Raw genomic sequence first — 12,549 nt, 5'->3', positions numbered from 1 at the left:
ACAGGAGGATTACATTAACTTTCATAACTCGAATCCTGTCCCTCAGAATATCAAGTTAATTATGAAACAAAAACAGCTTGTGTTGCTAGTTAAACAAGAAATGTCCATATTAACTCATATCTCTCACATCCTGTCAGGATACTAGTGCTCCCATGAGAGTTTCTGTCAAACTTTTGAGTTACACAAAGGCCTGAGAGCCTGACACACTACAATTTATAAAATACACGCAAACAGTAAAAGTATAAAAAGACAGACAAAGCATCATTTCACAACACATGCAAAATAAAATAAAACTCTAAAATTAGGAAGAAGGCTATCTTCGGCTTTATTTTTTAGTTAATTAGATTTTCCCTCGTTTACTTTCACTGTTGTCGGGGCAGTCACACAACTTTGGCTGGAAGAAAATGCAGCAGGTTGCACATTCTCTGTTTCAGCTGCTGAATAAATTGCTTTGAGAATTGTTACATTGTTTTTGCAGTCAGTGTTTTATTGCTCATACCATGTGTAATTTAGAAACAGAACCGTATTTATTAACAAAACAGACACCAAGGCGCTGCAGTCATCCAAAGCAATCATAATTGTTCAGCTACAGTGGAAATCTCCATGAAATTATTCGGACTTCTTTTGCTTCAGTCAAGGGTCAGCAGGGGGTTAATATATAAAATGGAATTAATGTATTCATGCTTTCTACAAATCATTTCATTGTGATCTATCATGTTTCATTTCTCAGACCTTGAAATGAGATTTGAGGGATTTAGAATGATGAATGAAAGAAAAATTAGTTTATGAATATACTCACAACTTTTCATAGATCTACCTTAAGACAATATGTACTGGGAATACACTGGTAAATAAGAATACAGAAACAAAAAACTATAGATAATTCATTCTTAGCAAAAAAACTCTCACTATACATTTTAAAATTTCCTACAACAATGAAATCCAGCGAAAAGGCCACCAGTTAATTTTACATCCTTAAACTACCCTGTAATACGAATCAAAGTATTCTTAAATAAGTACCATAAATAATTTTATGTCAGAATTTTTCCTATTTTCTTCTCTCCTAAAAACTTTAACTGCAGTAACACTTTCTCTATATTTTCAAATAAGTCCCTTAGTAAAGTATTATATATTCTAAATAGTGATTCTGATCTCTAGAGCCTCATTTAAGCTTCATCTGTGCAAGTATTATTAAACTGATAATCAAGAAAATCTGAAAAACCACATCCCAGAGCCAGCAAGAACACACTTTTATGAAAATCGACAGTGAACCTTTGTTGCAATAACTTGCAGTTGTTAGTCACAGATAGAGAGCCAAAATGGAAACCTCTGTGGATAATTACTATGTTGATAAAACTTGGATATTACAAGAGCGTGGGATTTTAACATATATCATATGAAAATAAGATGTTGTCATAGATAGATAGATAGATAGATAGATAGATAGATAGATAGATAGATAGATAGATAGATAGATAGATAGATAGATAGATAGATCGATCGATCGATCGATCTATCGATCTATCTATCCATGTAAAAACTTCAATTACTTCAAAGGATCATTCTGAACACATGCTTGAGATCATGAGACATAATCCAATAAATTAACGATCATAATCTCTAATGAAGAAAAGAGTGTGATCTTTTATAATATTATGTTGGTGAGCAAGACGACAACTTTCTTTTTTTTGTTTCAAAATGTTAATGTGAAATGAATTGTATTACAGCTTCTTGGTTCAGCACATCCAGTGAGTCAGCTGTAGCTCTGTGTATGTACAGGTTAGAACAAACTATATAAAAGCTGGGCATAGCTGGCATAGATGAGAAAATGACCCCACTTGCTTGCCAAACTCAGTAAACATTCCTGGTGACTTAATGGTTTCAAATGCCAGCTTTAAGCGTCTACTAAGGGTCTTTCTTTGAAGACAAAAGCCTGTATTTCAAAGCTGGTGTTGCGGTGCAGATGTCAGCCAAAATTCATGTTTCCATCCTTCTTTGTTGTTTACAAATGCAAATAGATTTAAAAAGCATAAACAAAAAACACAAAATCGACATCAGAAGACAGTCAATAGATTCACCAGATGGAATCCATCATTTGTTCTCGACAAAAGCTGTTTATCCTGAGGAAATCAAAGCCTGCCCAAATGTGTTTGGTCAATTTAACCTGGGTTAGAAACAGTAACAGCAAATACCAATAGGCTTTTCTACTGCTTTAACATATTTACATGTAGATATCTGTCTCTAGACAATTTCCCTCCACACAACTCAGATACAGACTTGACTGGGAAATAAACACCATAATCTGCCGTGGTTGTGTGTGACAGTGCTGCTTGTTTGTGATTAGGTTCCAGCTCACTACTACATAAAAAAGGAGGAAGCTGGTAAGTAAATACACAGCAGCTGTGCCAATCAGCTCTAGCTGGCACTGTTCCCTAAACGATATTGTCCCACAACTCCACCTGCAGATAAGCAAAAAACCACACCCTACTGCTAAAGGACCCCAGTGGAGTGTTTATACACTGCGAGTTTATCTTTATCTGTTTCAGCATTGTATTTTTGATGCAGAAGTTTGTGTTAGTTATATGCTCAAACTTGCAACGTATGCTACTGATTAAACATCAGAGAGAGGAAAAAGAAGAGAGGATTAAAACAAACAGAGGAGGGGGAATTATCAATTTTATTTATTGTCCTTTGTATTTGAGGCAGATGTGTATGAACCAGTCATGCACTAAGAAACAACACTTGTGCTGGTCAATTGTCCATGAATAAACCCAGAGTTTATCATTTATTTTTGTCTGTGTTCTGTTGTTCTTGGACTTCCAGATATAATCAAGTTCTGCAAACCTAAACTCTGGTCCTGGCTGTGTATCAATAACTATTGTGCTGGATGCACAGACGGACAGATCCTGCATTTCAAAACCCAGGTTGTCGAGTCTGCATTCTCTGGCTGTGTTATTATTGGTATAAGTCAATGAGGCCTGTAAGGAATACTGTAGGAATTTCTGCTAAAGCTGTATCTCACAGGCCTTTTTTTCACCTATCATCTGAAAAGATTTTAAACAAAAGGAAAAGGCTGGGGGAAAAAACTAACAGATTTTCTTCAATGTAATTCAAGGAAACTTGAGTAAAGTATCATACTAACCTTGGTGGAGTACATAAAGCTGTCTTTTTTCTCAAAGTTGGAATAGCAAATTGCATCTAGATCATAAATATGTCTAAAGTCTGGAAACAAATAGCCCACTCTCGCTCACTGGGAAACATTTTTTTAATGTCTACAAAGTGATACATAAGCGTCAGCTGCACCTCCCCGCACAATATTAAAATATAGCTGTGTTCAACCTGCTACTTCCTCTATTGTGACTCACAGACATTCACTGCAGTCTGTTAGTATCATGTTGATAGGTTTATGGCCTATAACAAACACAGCATTATATTTGGAAACGATTGCAACAAGTTCATGTGATACATATAAAATTGAAGGAAGGGCAAAGTTGACAATTCCCACCGTGGGGTACTAGAAGTGATAACTGCTCATTTTTCATTCTGTGCAACAGTCCTGGGAAACATGAGCTGTCTACAAAGGTAATCGCAAGAAAAATAAAACTAGAGTTTTAACAGTATTTAATTTGTTGGACATTCTGTGCAAAGGAATAGCAACATCCTAAAAAAGCGCTCCCTATTATCCTTCCCTATCTTTGTTTTGTTACTTTCTTGTAATTGTTAGTTTTGACTGCTGTCATTGTTTTACAAAACTACAGAGGTTGACGCTGATAAACACTGAAAGTTTAATAGTCGCTTATTTGTTCCAGGTTTTTACAGAAAAGATCCTGAAATGCTTCTAAAAACAAGTTTCCAAGAATGGTTTCTGGTTCAGATGGTGGCCAAGAGTCCATCACATCTTGAGGTAAAATCATTCAAAGTCGTGGTCAGTATTGTCTCTTGTTTTTTACTCCCAAGCACACTCCTATCATCCTACTTAGTCTCCCGATGTCAATTTCTTTGTTTTTTTCAAACATTGTGTGCACAAAATGTTTAATTTCCAGTGCGTTTGTTTTTCTTCTGTGTTTGTGTATGTGTGTCAGTGTTTTTCTCTGAATGCCTTATGTTAGCCAGGATGTGCCTGTTCTATAACAAAACACTTCCCTGTTTATTTCTGCCCTAAAGTCAAATCATATGACCACTTCGACAACCCAAGTGCCCGCAAACTGACCTTCTGGTCAGCCCAAATGCCCTGTTGTTTGCCAGTGTGCCAGTCTGTAGGAATCAGGGAAAAAAACATCTATTTCAATACTTAATCCTGTACACCAGGGAAATGCTGCTTTTCTTTTGTTTTGCTTCTGCCTCCAAAGGAGCGTTGACATAGCAGTTTTTAAAGTATTAACTTCACAACTCTGTTTATACACTGTACTAAACATGGATGTAGTAAGGTGGGATGTCACACATTAGAGTTATGGCTTTCAAGGGGCAGCTTGCTTTCTCATTTCGAGACCAGTAAATTTTAAATAGGGAGTTGAGGGTATCGGTTGCTTCACGTTGCTTGTCAAAAAGAAATGTCAACTCGTTACACCCGGTGACTGCAGAAACAAATCCTTTATAAAGTCGTCTATTACACCCACGATCCACGTTCAGCCTGACACTGCTTTCATTCTAACCAGTAACCACTTAGGAGAAGATTACATTTTCATAGCCACTTTCCCCACCTCTGACAGTTCATAAATAAAACTGCTTGCAGGTCAGGGGCTTCAGTGAAGACTGCTGCAAGACAAGGAACTACACAAAATCTCTGTGTGCAACTTTTATTTCAATGTTATTTTTATAGGACCAAATGTCCTCAGTATTCATATTATAAGTTTCAAGCTTCAAGTTGATTTATTTATATAGCACTTTTAAAAACAACAGTTGTTGACCAAAGTACTGAACAATAAAATAGTGAAAGCAGAAGACATGTAAGGTAAAGATCTTACAATAATACAGAGATAGCCCCAACAATGAGCACATATGAGCAAGCACTTGGTGACTGTGGGAGAGAAAAACTCCCTTTTAACAGGTAGAAACCTCCAGCAGAACCAGGCTCAGGGAAGAGCGGCCAGGGGACATGCTAAAATAAATTACAATGCTCCTGTTCATAATGAATAACTGATTAAATAAATACTTCTTGATAAAGACTAATAAATCTGTCACTTCATCACCCACTTTGATCTCACAAAACTTATGTGAGGGTAATCTATCAATATTCTTGTTCTTGTACTGGGTTCAGACCTGACACTACAACTTTTAAAGTGAAACACAGAGACTTCTTCATCCTCTCTACATTAATTTTGACTTTCTGTACAAACCTAAAAGGGTTTTTCGTTATATTACCCGCATTCTGTACTGGGCTGTGGACATTTGTATGGGAACCAAGAAACACTGCAAAGGTTGGTTAAGCTCTGCAAGCTCTTCTGATACTGTGCGTGTTTGCAGCTTTATACATGACGCAAAATGATGCAGGTTCCAATTACGTTTAAAGCATTTTATGATTCCTGAGAAACATATTTAATGTTTTATATAGCTTCTAAAACACATGGGAAATATTTGTTTGGCCATTGATTACAGTCATCCATTTAAAGCGAGCTCAGTTCACAATCTTTTCGAGAAAAACGTTGAAAGTTCACTAGTCTAAAAGACATAAAACTCTCTTTTAGACTAGTGAGCTTTTAACGTTTTTCTCTTGTTCAAACAACTAGCAAATTATGGGTCTTTACCTTACAACATTGAGGCCTTGAGGGAACTGTTGTTGCGATTTGGTGCTAAATAAATTGAATTTCGTGTGGATTGAAGTGAACATCCGTAGTTAGTGCTACAGTACAGCTAGCCTGGGGGCTAAAGCCAGCTGAAGCTGCTCCACTAACCCATCAGCTCTTATCCACGAGGGCTGCAGATAGCATGGCCGGTGGCATGGCAACATATTTGTACTGGCAACTGCTGTCGTATATTAATAAAATAAGAATAATATGTTTTGCTGGCTAGCGTTTCTGGTGATAGCTTGCAAGGACAGCATTATTGTAATGTCTGGTCAGCATGTCCCACACATTTGTAACACTAATACTAGGTTGCTTTTCATCACCTAAAACATATGAATTAAGTAAACAGAGCATTTGTTTTCAGTGTTTAGGAGAATTCTGTCAAGCTAAAGGTATTATCACCATAGACTTTACATAAGATCCAGACATCAAACATTTATTTTATGACAGCTCAGCGTTACAGTTGACCATTATCAGCTTAGGCTGAAACCATGATTTTCTTGTCCTGCCGTCATGTCTGGGTCAATGACTCCAAAAAAGATGGAGGACCCGCTGTACACAATTAAAACTAAGGTTTCCCACTTAAGTGATGCCATCTTGCTCTTTTGGAGCTAGTGTGCACAGTAGTGATACGGGAAGGAGTTGCTGTATCAAACACACACCCATTTGACTCAACCACTGGCTCCTTCTACTGTTAGTGATAAACTAATTTAGCAGTTACCAAAGGCATAAAATGTGTTCGTACCTTTTGGTTAGCAATTTTACCCACCTGTGCACCTGTGCTGTTTTTATTAAGTCAACATGTTTCAATGCATATTTAGTTTTATTATGGTCATTTTATACAATGAAATAGCATCAACCAAATATTCCACAGAGGCCCAGAGTGACAGTAAATATCAGAATTATCTGGATAGTATGCCTTGCCTTGTCAGGTTTTAGCATTAGACTACATCATGAATCAAATCATTTTGAAATTTAAAACATTTTTACAGGTGCTCACAAAACACTCTACAGCCTAGTAATGTGGAAACAGAAAAATTTAATAAAACATGACCTTTAAAAATGCATGAGTAGAAGGTTTCATTTATCCAGCAAATAGGACATGAAACTTGCATTACCATAAATAGTTATATTCACCCACGGGGAACAGTATGGGAATAAGGGAGGCTGCTGGGCTCAACCTGGGAGAAACCTCTTTCCTTCTTTCATTACACAGTTCCTGCGCCAGATGTCCTGTTGATCCACTAAGGCAGAAGACATATCAGAAACATCAGGAGGACCAATGCATATCCCAGGGATCAAACAGGACTTACAATCTTCACCAGCAGTTCCCTCAGATGAAAATCATCTTCTTCAGACCCCCACCGTAGGCTGATAAGACTGGCCAAAGCTCAGTATTATAAACAGTGTGATGAAACCTTTGTTTTGTACAGTGTTAGAAATGCTGCACATCATCCTAAGCTAAAGTGCAAAAGCTCTGCACAGTTTTTGAAGCATAAAGATGTAGAAAATGATGTTTAAAAGATATATGCATACATATATAAATGCCAAACTGACTTACGGTTTATATTCTTGAATGTAAAGAGCAGCATGCCAGCAAGATAAGCAGGATAAAATATGTAATGATGCCAATTACATGGATATTCAATCTATATATAATTTGTGTTGTACAGTTATTTCATTTTTAACCTTAATTTATATTCTATTCCTTCCTAGTTAAATTTACCCTTTTTAATTTTTCATATTTATTTCCTATCTTATTCATAGCCTTTTCCTTTTTTGTTTTCTTTAGGTCACGAGCAGTTGTCCAAGCATTTCACTACATATCGTGCTGTGTATGACTGTGTACGTGACAAATAAAATTTGAATTTGAATTTGAATATACTGACTTGGCTTTAACACACTTCTTCAGTAAACCAGCTGCAGGTTTCTCTGACTACACACAATGTGGTAGTTGAGTTTTTGTACTTGTTGGACCAGTTGTTAATTTGCACCAGGTCTTCTCTTGCTTATTTCAATTGCTCCCTTTAGTAGTCATCACAACGACCCCAATCCATTGTGGCAATCTTACTGATGATCTGCATGTTTAATTTGTAAATGACTTTATGCCATACGCCCTTCATGATGCAACAATTTCCATTTATCTTGAAACTGGCACTAGGCGTACACTGGCTTATGCCTCCCTGTGGCTTGGTGATTAATTCACTCTGAATATTAAGAAAGGGGTTTGAAAATCTCTCCTTTAGCCTGCTGCTAAGCACGCATTTTTCACTCTACAGACAAAATTTTATCAGCAAATTGAAGCAAAATGTATCTTCTTTCAAACGATCTCTTTGTCAAACCCAGCAGACTTGAACTGTTTTCTCTGTAGGCTTCAGAATGAGAGGAATGTCATTAACTAGCTAATCGATACCAGTTATATTTTATCAATGACCTTTGAAGAAAAGCATAAACTACCTCACTCCTATCATCACATCTCACATGTTTAACACTAGAAACAGAAAATACACAGATGTGTAAACTTCTTCTGTTTTGTTTTGTTTTTAAGGTTGGTGGACACTAGCACACGGTTTCTGTCTCTCTAACCATCTGTGTCAGTGTGACTGTAACTTTGAGCATGCAGTATGGTTAACAAAAACACAAGTATTTTTAGTGCTCAGGTCTTTCTGCAGTTGAAAAGCAAATGATCACCTTTAAGTACTTAGTGGCTCCATGCTGTGGTGGATAAGATATTCACCTTACACTCAAAAGGCCCCATGTCCAATTCCATAGTAGGTAGTGTTCTCTTGAACCCCTTTTCCCTCTGACATTTCCAAGCATCAATAAAGGAATTGCTCATTTCTTAGAAATACAATTTTGATTCCTGGGACAGTCTGGGAGCAGTTACTAACTATGCTGATGTCGGTCAATGGTAACTGCCAGTGCGGTGTGTGTTTGTTTGGTATCCTGATGCGAACAGGAATTCCCAGGAAATAAATTGTTTCATCAGCCTTGTACTGACACTGAAGTCAGTTTGTCTCTCTGAGAAAACTAATTTTATATTGTCAATTAAATCCCCACCCATTACAGTTATTAAAATAAAAGTAATTGTGTAGCATACTTAGAAAACAGGTTGCCTAATACATGAACATAAAAAGAAAATAGCACCAACAAGTACTTACCCACTGGTGCTCTTTTATACAGAAGTTTTTCAGCTTTTGGTTTCTCTTTTGTTTAAAAGATTTTACTTTGTGCAGTCCTTTTTGTTCTGCTCATTATAAAACACGTCTGAGCAAATTACAGCACCTCCATCTGGGTATGGATTTGTCTTTTTTCAGCTTTCTGTACTTCCAGGACAGTGTATCTCATTACAAGGCCGATGAAACATTTCATGGAACCAAATATGTCCTCTGTCATACAAATATTTCCTGTTGTATAACCATATTCAGCTTTGCGTTAATCACAAGATATAGGGTGCTATCATCCAACAACCAATATGTGGCAGCAGATTCAACACTGCATTTATGGCTATGGAAGAATTACTATTAGAACCCCTAAAAAATAATTTGATGTGATTTTAATTATTCTCTTTTCCCAGAAGATTTGGGGATTTAGGGTTGTGACTCTATGCAAGTCAGTTATTAAGATTCACTCTTTGTCTTTTTGACAAGCTTTGACAACTCAGAACTGGGAAAAAAAGTTTTCCAGCATTCCTTCTTGTTTCAAAAACTGAAACAATCTGTTACTGCTGTTTAATTTTTGATGTTCAACAGAAACCATGAGAACTTTTTCTATCTTTCGCATGCACACATACACATTCACATACCAATTAGCACGACCCTTGAAGACCTAAGGCATGAATCAAGGGGCCACTAACAAAGGCTTTTATTGTGAAAGAGCAGTATCTCTCTCTTTCTCTTTCCCTCTTTGTCTCTCTTGCTCTCTCTCCCTTTCTTTCTCTCTATCTTGTTACTAGAAACATTTCAGGAGACGCACAAGCCTTTTCAAAAACACACATACATTGTACTCAGTGTACATCTGTTTTCTCTTAGCAGGAAATAAATTTTGTTGTTCTGCAGCTTCATGAAAGTGTTTCACATTTTTTTTATAATCTCATAGTTCCAAGAAGAAAAAGGACAGTAAATTATAGGCATAAGCAATATATATATGTCACATCACCTAATGTCAACTCATCAACTGAATTTTTTTCAACACTAAAACACAGTAATTAGAGGTCACAGAGTAAGAGATTAGAAATACGCAAATGACAGAAAGTTGGCATCTCCCAGTGCTGGTTGTAGTGAAGACACACCTGGCCTGAAGCACAGATGTTGTACATCAAGCATAACTGTGAAAGAGACTTTAGGACTTGAAAGCATTTCTGTAAAAGCACAGGCAGCAGTTACTGGGCTGGTAAGAAAATAACTAGAGAAACGAGGTGGACCAGTTACCCAAACGTACATCTCAATCTGCTCTTTCATTTGATGGGCTCTGGTTCTTACACGACATATGGTATCTCTGCGAGATCAGCCTATTTTAGTTTAGCGCTTCAACATATCTTGGTGCAGCTCATGTATGGGGATGAAAAAAAATGGAAAAAGTGCGTGTGATGAAAGATACATGCTTTGCATGCTATTTCCATTTTTTCAGTTTTATATATGTTGCAATTTAAATTTTCTTGAACTAGAACTTGAATTACTACTAATATTTAAAGTACTAGTTGTACTAGTACACATTGCCTGCCCATTTTGTACACTATTCTTATAAACAAGAAACAAAGAGCTTTTGTTCTGGTATCAGATTCTTTGGTACTGAGCTGATGGCTCCTAAGGGGTTGTTGACTGAATCACATGCACAAGTTCTTACAAGCCTCAGTATCCTGACCAAAACCCTTCTCCCATCATAATCTTTTCATCTGTGTATTCCCACAAGTTTAAATGTGCCTGCATATATCTTTATTTCACTAGTCACTCTCAGTGAAGTGTTGGAAGCAATTATGGTTTGGCTCAAAACTGTGTTCTTGGCCCAGGGTGATCGGGAGTCCAAAATATTAATCAGCATGAAAACAAGTGTCAGGTTCCTACTTCCTTCTCCATCCCAGTGTTTTCTCCTGCTCTTCTGTACCGTGTTCATCACAGAAAATGTTTAGGGGAGAGAGACAGTAAAAACCTTGTTCTGGAAGTTTAGAGGGGATGCCTCCTGGACATGAAATAGTCAAAACATTCTAATATTACAATCATGGTTTTGTGGGTGGAAATTGTGTTCTGGCTACAGAAGAAAAACAAAGGTTTGTTCATAGACTCTTTCAGAGCATGTTCCATTTTCTATATTTATGACATATTGGGCAACAAGTTTTTGCTTTTTTTTTTGCAAATATATTAAAAAGCTTGTTGTTTGTGTGTTTCATTGCATTGACTTAACTCATTAATCTTAATTCTTTGCTGCATTATTGGCACTGTGACTCTCAGAAGAATCTTTAATTCATTATCTTCAATACCCAAGCTGCGATACAGTCTAGTCATTTCCTCGACCACAAGGTGAATGAATGAGATGTAATTTTCAATTAAACATACAAAGAATATGGTGGATTTGACAACAAGTTGTCGTGTTTCACATGCTAATGAGACAATTTGGGTTTTTTATTTTTCGTAATCCTAACACGTATACAAAATGGAAAAATTGCTGTGTGGTAACTGAAAGATCTTTCACAGGAGCTAATGTTTCGAGCAAGTTAAATTAGAGATTTGGTTTCAATGTGTTAGCTATTTGAGCCTTAGAGCGAGGTCTGTGATACTCTTTTTTTAAGAATTGATTGGAGAGGCTTTTAAATGTCAGAAGATTCAGGATGAAATTCGTTTCTTTTTTATGTTGTTAAAATATTTACATGACAAATATGTTTTTTCAGACACATAGAGCTTGTTCGAAACTGTGTGATAGTTGCTGCACTGTACACAGATGAAAAACAGGAGCACTTGTGCATGTTGAGTTCTTCTTATCAGTTAAAATAATGTGCCGCAGCAGAGTATTTGCAGGTTTTATTTGCCTGTCATTTTGACATGCGGTGATTTTGTGGTTCAAGCATATACTCTATAAGTAAACACGCAACTGCATCAAATACATATTTACAGATGTCCTTCACCACTATGAACACATCCTGGTTTAGTTATAAATACATTCTACACACCAACGTTGTTTAAATGATGCACTGAGTGAGCCAAAGTATATATGTTCATCAACGGAAAGCTAACTTAATCCCTATTTTTTTGGCATTAGTAATTACCTGCTTGCTTAGCAAACATATCCGATTTCATGGCACTATTTTCAAAGAGCTGGCAGTGCCATTTATGGCCTGAGCTTGGTTGTGCAGGTTCACTAGATCTGATATAAATCTAACCAAAGGTTTAGTTTGTGTGTGTTGGGGGTTATTTGAATGTTGCAGCCCTATTTTGCTTTTGTGAAGCAGTGCAACTGGAAATGCAAAGTCTAATTATGGAAATTATAGTTTAAAAACTAAACATTGGCTTTCTTTAATTTTCATGTGATTTTTAGCCAGATCTGTTAGTCTGATGCTCAAATACTAAATATGACAGAGGGAAGAACTGAAATCTTTGTTTAATAAGGTGAAGAAAAATGAAAATTTTGCATTAATTTCAACTGAATATACTATTTTCACATTTTGCAGGAAGGAAAAGAACCCCATTTATCCTACTGGCCAAAATGTATGTTCTATGCCTATTTGACGTGAACACGATGACAGATAAGGTGCGTTATGAATGAATAATTAACT

The sequence above is a fragment of the Mchenga conophoros genome, linkage group LG23, assembly GCF_057382185.1.
Source record: "Mchenga conophoros isolate Kocher_MC1m ecotype Shallow Benthic linkage group LG23, M_conophoros_male_GT1.1, whole genome shotgun sequence".
NCBI classification, from domain to species: Eukaryota; Metazoa; Chordata; class Actinopteri; order Cichliformes; family Cichlidae; genus Mchenga; species Mchenga conophoros.
The sequence above is the reverse complement of the archived record's forward strand: the minus strand, read 5'-3'. Positions refer to the sequence as shown.